This window comes from Triticum dicoccoides, chromosome 2B (genome assembly GCF_002162155.2).
Source record: "Triticum dicoccoides isolate Atlit2015 ecotype Zavitan chromosome 2B, WEW_v2.0, whole genome shotgun sequence".
Taxonomy (NCBI): domain Eukaryota; kingdom Viridiplantae; phylum Streptophyta; class Magnoliopsida; order Poales; family Poaceae; genus Triticum; species Triticum dicoccoides.
Genome location: NC_041383.1, coordinates 483,355,859 through 483,363,881, shown reverse-complemented (window position 1 = coordinate 483,363,881; position 8,023 = coordinate 483,355,859). Strand labels below are relative to the sequence as shown.

At 42.0% G+C, this 8,023-nt stretch overlaps 1 pseudogene; it reads right to left on the bottom strand.

Moving 5' to 3' along the window:
- Positions 1-4,625: 4,625 nt before the first annotated feature.
- LOC119364367 overlaps positions 4,626-8,023 on the bottom strand; it is a 7,400-nt pseudogene continuing 4,002 nt past the window's right edge.

The following is an 8,023-nucleotide window of genomic DNA, read 5'->3' as shown; positions in this document are numbered from 1 at the left end:
TCCAAGTGTTGCACAGATTGTACATGTTGAAGTACGGCGATATGTATGGCTCGACGCTGATTTTTTGAACAGCAGCCGCCCGGAGTACATGACTGCAAGGGTAGCCCTCAAGCTTGGGCTTGTTACAAGTGCACTCATAGGAGGTTGAGCCAAGGGTGACAGCTTGCTTTTTTGATCCTCTGTGGTGACCCTTAACGTACTTGGCTCGCACATTGACCTCCCACTTATTCCTAAGTGCGTCCACTTTCCTACAGCCATGACTTTGGGACTTCTTTGCTTTTTCGTCCAGATGTCTTTGCATCTTTTCGGACCATGGCTTGTTCAATTCAACTTGTGCTTTGGCGACGGTGACCCTGTCTGCAAAGTATGACAGGGTCTGGTTCCAAGTTTCTTCAATTAGGGCTGTGATAGGCAGTGCTCGCACCCCTTTAAGAACACCATTGTACACCTCTGACATGTTGCTGGTCATTATTCCATACCGAGCCCCGGTGTCGTGAGCCTGCGCCCACTTCTCCAAATGAGGGCAATTCTCGGTGATCCACTGGCTCAAATTTATGGTCGTCCTACGACCCCTCCGGTCTTCTCTCTGCGGCAAGGCCGCGCGGTCGATCTCACCATTGATACCTGCCTATATCGCATTCATTTTGGCTGGAGTTTTTTGCATGCACATCCTCTTGAATAACTTGAACCAATCCTTGTTTTTGAATTTGGAGTAAAAGTTTGCTGCCAAATGCCTCATGCACCACCTTCCCTCTAGATCGGGCCAGCCCCACTCTTCTTCCGACGCCTTAATTATTTCAAGAGCGCTTAATAATCCAGTGTTGCGATCAGAAATGATGCAAACACCTTTACGCTCTTTCACGACACCAATCTTCACGCAGCTCAGGAACCACAACCAGCTATCTTTGTTCTCGCTCTCGACCAATGCATATGCAATAGGAAGAAGCTGATTATTTGCATCCGCTGCAATCGCCATCAATAGTGTGCCCTTGTACTTTCCAGTGAGAAAGGTACCATCAACAGATAATACCGGGCGAAAGTGCCTGAAGGCTTGTATAGTCTGGGCGAATGCCCAGAATAAGCGATCCAGGATTAGCTCACCCGGGTTCATTGGGTTTGGACGTTCTCTCCGCCAAACTTGAGTCCCCCTATTAGCACTTGCTATTTGATGAAGCATTCTAGGGGCATAAGAATATGCCTCCTCATAGGTACCATACAAGTTCTTGAATATATTTTCCTTCGCACGCCTAGCCTTGCTGTAGCTAACAGGGAATCCAATTAGATCATCTGCATCTTTTTGCAGAGCCCTAACACTAATGTTGAGACTTTCCTGCACAATTGTTTCCATCGTCTGTGCCACAAATTTTGCTGTCACATTGCAGTGATCTGAAAGAGTCCCAGTTTGCTCACAGGTATGCTCCACTATTTTTGTGATATGCCATGACTGACATACCCCAGGCTTCAGTCTAGCGAGAACTCTTCCGCGGCAACCTTTCGCGGTGTGGATGCATATGACCTTCAACTCTTTTTTATCAGACTGCTTCACTCTATGCTGGCGGTGGATGCCGATTGCATAGCTACCCATTGCCTGGTAAGCAGACTTCTTATCTGGGAAAACTTGCCCAACCTCCAGGCTTCCCGCTCCTAGGCCAGAAGCAGAGTGAAATTCGTTGGTGATGCTCATATCCTGTAAAAACCCAGGTTGCAGTGCCGCCGCGACCGCCCTCTGAGGAGGAACATCTTCTTCTCCGCTTGACTCCGAAGACGCAGAAGAATGATCATCATCATCTAGCGCCTCCGGCAATCCCTCCACGTGTTCGCTCATGTCAACGGCCGCCGACCAATATCATGTGTCATACACAGGCTGGCCGCCCGTCGGTTCCGATGGGCCGATGCTAGGGGCTGATGTGATGGCCAACTCGACCTCACCACCCCTGCTACTGCATCCGGCAACATCAGTGACTGAAATGAACTCCACATACACCATCGGCTGACCATACATTGAGTTATTGGGATTGCTTGCAAACCTCATGTACGACCCCCACGACCGATCACCTGTGACAGGCCGCAAACCCCAACGGGCAACTGTCCCATCATTTCCTCCGTCAACGACGAAGGCCTCCATTGTCATTTTTTTCCTGCATCACTGGGCCAAACACCGCTCGGATGCACCTTCTAACCGCTGCGTAACCCACGTTGACCATGTCTCTCACCACTACTGTAGTCGACTCGCAGAAGGACACATCCACCCCGCATGGACCGTCGCGTAAGACGTTCCCATAGTACACTACTAAATTTTCCATAGTACCTAACCAACATACATGTTACATTTCAAATAATTAGTAACTGAACATTTAGTAACGATGACAACATTTACATATCTTATGACTAAAATAATAACCGTATTTTCGTTATAAATATTCGGTTTGTTTTTAGAATCAGTTGCTTAGACTTTAAGGGGTTGTTTGGTTAACGGGTATTTACAAATCTATTTTTCTCAAACTTGTCTATGAGCGTAACAAACTAAAACTCTGTTAGCTTTTCTCTAACTACCCCAAAAATATCCTAAAATAGTTCTCGTAACATGCAAAAACTTAACTTCTGGAAAAACGACTATTAGTAAAATATGGTTTTCTACATAATTTCCTTACAACAGGTTATGACAAAACTGAGGGTAAGTACTCGCTATTCAAACAACCACTAAACATAATATTACGATAATAACATTTAAATATCATATGAGTGTCATTTTTCTTACAACAGGTTATGTCAAACTATTTTTCTTACAACATGTTATGACAAAACCCATGGTAATTACTCGCTATCCAAACAACCAGTAAACATAATAGTACGATAATAACATTTTAATATCATATGAGTAAAACATTTAGTTTCTTTCGGCTTTATATAATTTTTTTCACATCATACGATAACAATCATTTATCTACAAATAATAATATTTACAGCAACATGCACATTATTCACAATAGTACATCAATACAAAAAATATTAACAAAATTACAGTGTCATTTTTTTACCTTAGCTCCAATATGGATGTGCTTGCAAATGCAATTAAGCGTCAAAATAATTCCAATAAATATCCGTCGCCAGTACTATATGAACGGAGTCAACCTGTTATCACATTAACATCAATATTACACACGGATTTTTCTTCCTGCTAACAAAATGGAAACACAATTTCTTCAATCATGTCTTCTCCTCCTTGTTTGTTACTAAGATGAATTATTTTACCTAATTACATACATCATTAAGTACATTAGCACCTAATCTTAACATATAAAATTTAGATTATTGCGACATAACTATAGACTTATTAATAAACATACCGCATAAAATAACATACCACATGAAATAACATACCACATGCAATAAAAAATATTGTAAATGTTGTATCTGTCGTCTGAAATTATTTCTAACCTCTACGCACTAACATTGCATAGCTAATGACGAGCTAAAAGACTAACTAATTACCACCCTGCATGCATAAATAAATAAATGTATTGCAAAGCTCATACCTTGATCTTCAACTTCGTACTTCACTTTCGCAACGCAAATCCTACTCCTCAAGCTCTAAATGACTCCAAATGACTCCTTCAAGTGCTAAAATTATGCCTAAAACAACAGAGAATACACACTTAGGAACTAATAAAACAGAACAAAAACATCATGCATGTGAACGAAACCAACAAAAATGGATAGATCTTACCTTAATCTAACTTTTCTTCAACTTCATCATCTTCGAAATCAAACTCCAAATCGACCAAAATCACGAGTAAAAGTGGCTACCTAGTTTTCCTTTCTGTCTATGTATGCGCTCAGAGAGAGTTAAGAGGTAGAGGAGGCAACCAGAGATATGCGAGAGAGAGTGTATGCGCACGGAGTCGCGGATGTGCGTTTAAAAAGAAGAGGACCACTGTATTGTCGGCAGAACAAACCAGAACTCACCTACCACGGCATCGGATTTCAGCATCGCGGTGTCTCATCATACGCAGCAACAACAACGCCTGAGTGCTGTCGCTTCGGCTGGAGAAATAAACGGAAGCGAGAATCACGCACAGCTTTAATCAGTGTCGTTTACGTAGCAATCAGTACTACAAAGTTTAGGCGGGAATCCAATCATCGAAACTTGTGGCAGGCAAAACAAGGAGCTGGGAAAAGCAGCGCCCGTGAAAATCTGCGCCACCGGAATCAGCGCCGCACGGGAATCAGCGCCGTCTGCGCCGTTGTCGGGCGTGCAGCAGCAGTTTCGCCGCCTCCTGCAGTGGCGGCCTGGCCCACAGGCGGGGCCCGCGAGCATCACAAGTGGTCGGCCCGCGCCCGACAGCGGCCACAGAGGCCGCCTCACTAGGTGGCGGCGTGGCCCACCAGGCCTGGCCGTTCCGTCCGGGCTCGGCGCACTGTGCTGACACGGTTATTTCCCGCGCGGACGCCTCCGGCGGTGGCGGCCGGGCCCGCCGCCTCATCCGGTGGCGGCAGGTGCCACGTGTCGCCTGCCGCACCTGCCGCCACCGCTGAGGGGGTCCTTTTTGTCAATGTTTTTGACATGTGGTTTTTTTTGGCAATTCTGTTGGCCGGGGGGTCCTTTTGGACAAAAAATCGACACTAACGGATCTTTTCAATCCGAAACAACTAAAAAATAAAGGATCTTTTCGACCCGAAAGGGTTTTGGGTTTGGTCTGCCCTTTTCGTCGTTACAAGCTGATTCTTTATGATATAAACTAATAACTTGATGTCCCAAACCGACTAAACTGAAGACATGGAATTCGACAGTACAACCATCATGCTTAGATGAATACTAAAGAGCACCGAAAACAATTGATAAGCTATTCCTGTCTTGAGGTCAGCCTTAAAACGATAACACATCCCGCCTTTAAAAAATAGACGCGCTCGTCAGGTGTAGTGTCATATGCCTGAATTGGTGTTGTGCCCGTCACCCATCGCCAATGCAACCACCCTCGGGTGTTGAGCTCAAAAGCAATGTACTTACGGATTTTCTGCAGACACAAAACCGGTTATAAGTTACTACCTCTGTTCCAAAATAGATGACTCGACTTTGTACGAACTTTATACTACAGTTAGTACAAAGTCGAGTCATCTATTTTAAAACGCAAGGAGTATATGGTACTCCCTCTGTAAAGAAATAGTGATCTAAATGCTCTTTTTTTTTTACGGAGGGAGTAATCACTAATCAACATCCGAACAAAAGAAGAGAACCAAAAAAATCATCTAAATAAATGGAAAAGATGTTATAGACGAAATAAAACAGATGTGTTGCTCACTTGTTTCTCTGCGCAAAGTCCATACGACACCAGCATGGATTGACAAGGGAAGAATGCCGAAAGACAATGAAAAGGGACAAAAAATACCGAGACCCAAAACAGAAGGATTAGAATGAAAAGTCACAAGGGGAGACTTGAAAAGTAGATTGAAGAAGTATATAATGAAGAAACAAAATGAAGAAGAAACTTACGAGATTGAAGAAACAGAAACTGGAAAAATGGTACTCCTCCGACCCATAATGAGACGGAGGGAGTAGATGATAAGTACTGAAAATTGTACTAAAGAAAACTGTGGAGACTGAGGGATCAGACAATGATGTAAGCTCAAAGAATGGGAAAATATGTAATACTAAGGAATAATGAATAACTGAAGAAATAAATGATAACTGAACCAGATAAAACATGACTGAGAGAACTGTACTAACTAAAGTTAAAGGCTAAACCGTAGAAACTGAACCACCGCAAACTTAACAGTAACAAGGATAAACTGAACAAAGTAAATCAAACCGAAGATAGTCTCGTATGACTACTTGTTGCGTTCTATCCCATAGACATAGAAAAGAATACTCATGAAAAAAATGGAGGACTGAATACTGAAGAAGAATGAAACACTGAAGAAGAAATGATACCCAAACCAAAGACAGTAAAAAAAACTGACAAAATGGACAGCCAGAACCATGTTTAAATTAGGTACACTACTCATGTTTAAATTAGAGGCATGCATGCATCAACATAATACTTCACGCTATACCTAAATGGACAACCAGAGCTACCTACCCTTCCAAAACCTAGAGTCTGAAAAAATTCTACAGAGTGAAACTAGTTAGATTCTTTCAATCTTTCAGAGAAAGGTTGGATGATACCCCTAGCCTGGGGAAAGGAGGAAAAAAATGAGATAAAAGCATGCGGGGTTCTGCTCCAAAAGGCTAAAACACAGCCTTGTATGTGTGCACTGAAAATCCAAAACTGAGTGAATGAAAGAACAAAATAATAGACAAATTGGCTAAAGAGGAAATAAGGGGTTGAGAGAAATACTAAACAGGAATGAGCAAACTGAAGAGAACCAAATAAAAAAGAAATAAAGTGAGTGATGGCACTCTTGTTTATAGACTGAAAACTGAAGATTAACTGATATATTACCTCCGTTCCAAAAAACGTCTTACATTATGGGACGGAGGGAGTATCTAGTAGATACATCCGTATCTAGACAGATCTAAGACAAGCTTTTCGGGACGGAGGGAGTACTGAAGAAGATAAGGCAAACTAAATTAAAACTGAATATAGAAAATTAGAAAATTCCATAGATATGTTGACTTAATGAACAATGAGCATAAAGGACTGAATATTAACTAAATAAAAAGTAACTGCATAGAACAAAAACAAACAGAATAATGCTACACGTGAAATTCTGAAAATAAGAGGTCATTGTCCTAAGTCCTAACTACAAGAGCCGTGGGAAAAAGATCTCACTAACCGAAGAATGAATAATGAAACATGAGACTGAAAATCAAATGCACAAGTAAAATTGAACAATTGAACACCGACTAAATGAAAAGAAACTGTACAGGCAAGGGAACTAAAGATTGACTGAAAAAGACTGATAACAAATTGAGAAAAATACACACTGAAGAAAAAAGTACATGCCGAGGGGCTAAAAAGTAAACTGAAGACTGACAAGAAATATTGATGATGTCATGTTAGTGCAAAACTAACCACTCACTTTAGCTATGAATCAGTATAGATAATTAGGGGCAACAAAATAGCTACAGAAATTCGGAAGAGAAAAAACTTGCAGAGCCAGAGGTAGCTTGCCTCATTGATTGGTAATCTAATACTCCCTCTGTAGGGAGTACATTTTATGAAGAAGATTGTTGTGTGCGAAGTTGGTTTCATTTATATAAATGGAGCAGGTGAGGGCTCCATGATTGTCTAAAATGAAATTTATGAAGAATAGGCAGAAAAACAGATATGGATCTGTGCAACACAATGGAGAGATAGATGACAGAGAACATCACATGAAGATATGATTCTTACCTCAAACACAAATTTTATTATGACATGCTCTTGTAAACACAGCATAACTCAGCAAAAGCAAATATAAGTATACACATGCAAATTTTGCTCTCCTAAGATGAAATGAAGATTTTAGTAGCGCAAACAGTGGTACCAAAGAAAAAACAGTAGTGTATAATGACATGCAAAATTCTGTAACCATTCACCGGTGGTGGTGTTCTGAAAAAGCTAGAGCTCAACTAACTAATACCCCAAATGCTTTTTTGAAAGCCTGATCACATCAAGAAAACTAGGTTGGGAAACCTGACCACCTCAAGCATCTGGTTCCGGTTTAAATTCAGATAAGCATACAAACATGTCCACTTCTAGCATAGCACTTGACATAAATCGATGAGAATACACAGAGCTGGCTACTCTACATACAAGCAGATCATGTACAGAACAGCTCCCTACCGATTTCCTGAAACCCCTGGTCTCCACACAAACCACACCCCAACACAGACCTCAACCGTGTCAAGTACTAATAGATCCAAACCGGCAGATTTTTTTTCAGGAAATCAGTGCACGGAGACTACCTCGCTGCCACCGGTCAGCCCCTCCCCTCCATCTCCACCTCTCTCTCCCCCAACTAGCAGCTCGCCCCTATCTCCTGGGCTGGGGACAGAGACGAAACTGATGAAGTGACACGCATAGGAAAATCCAGAAAGAGA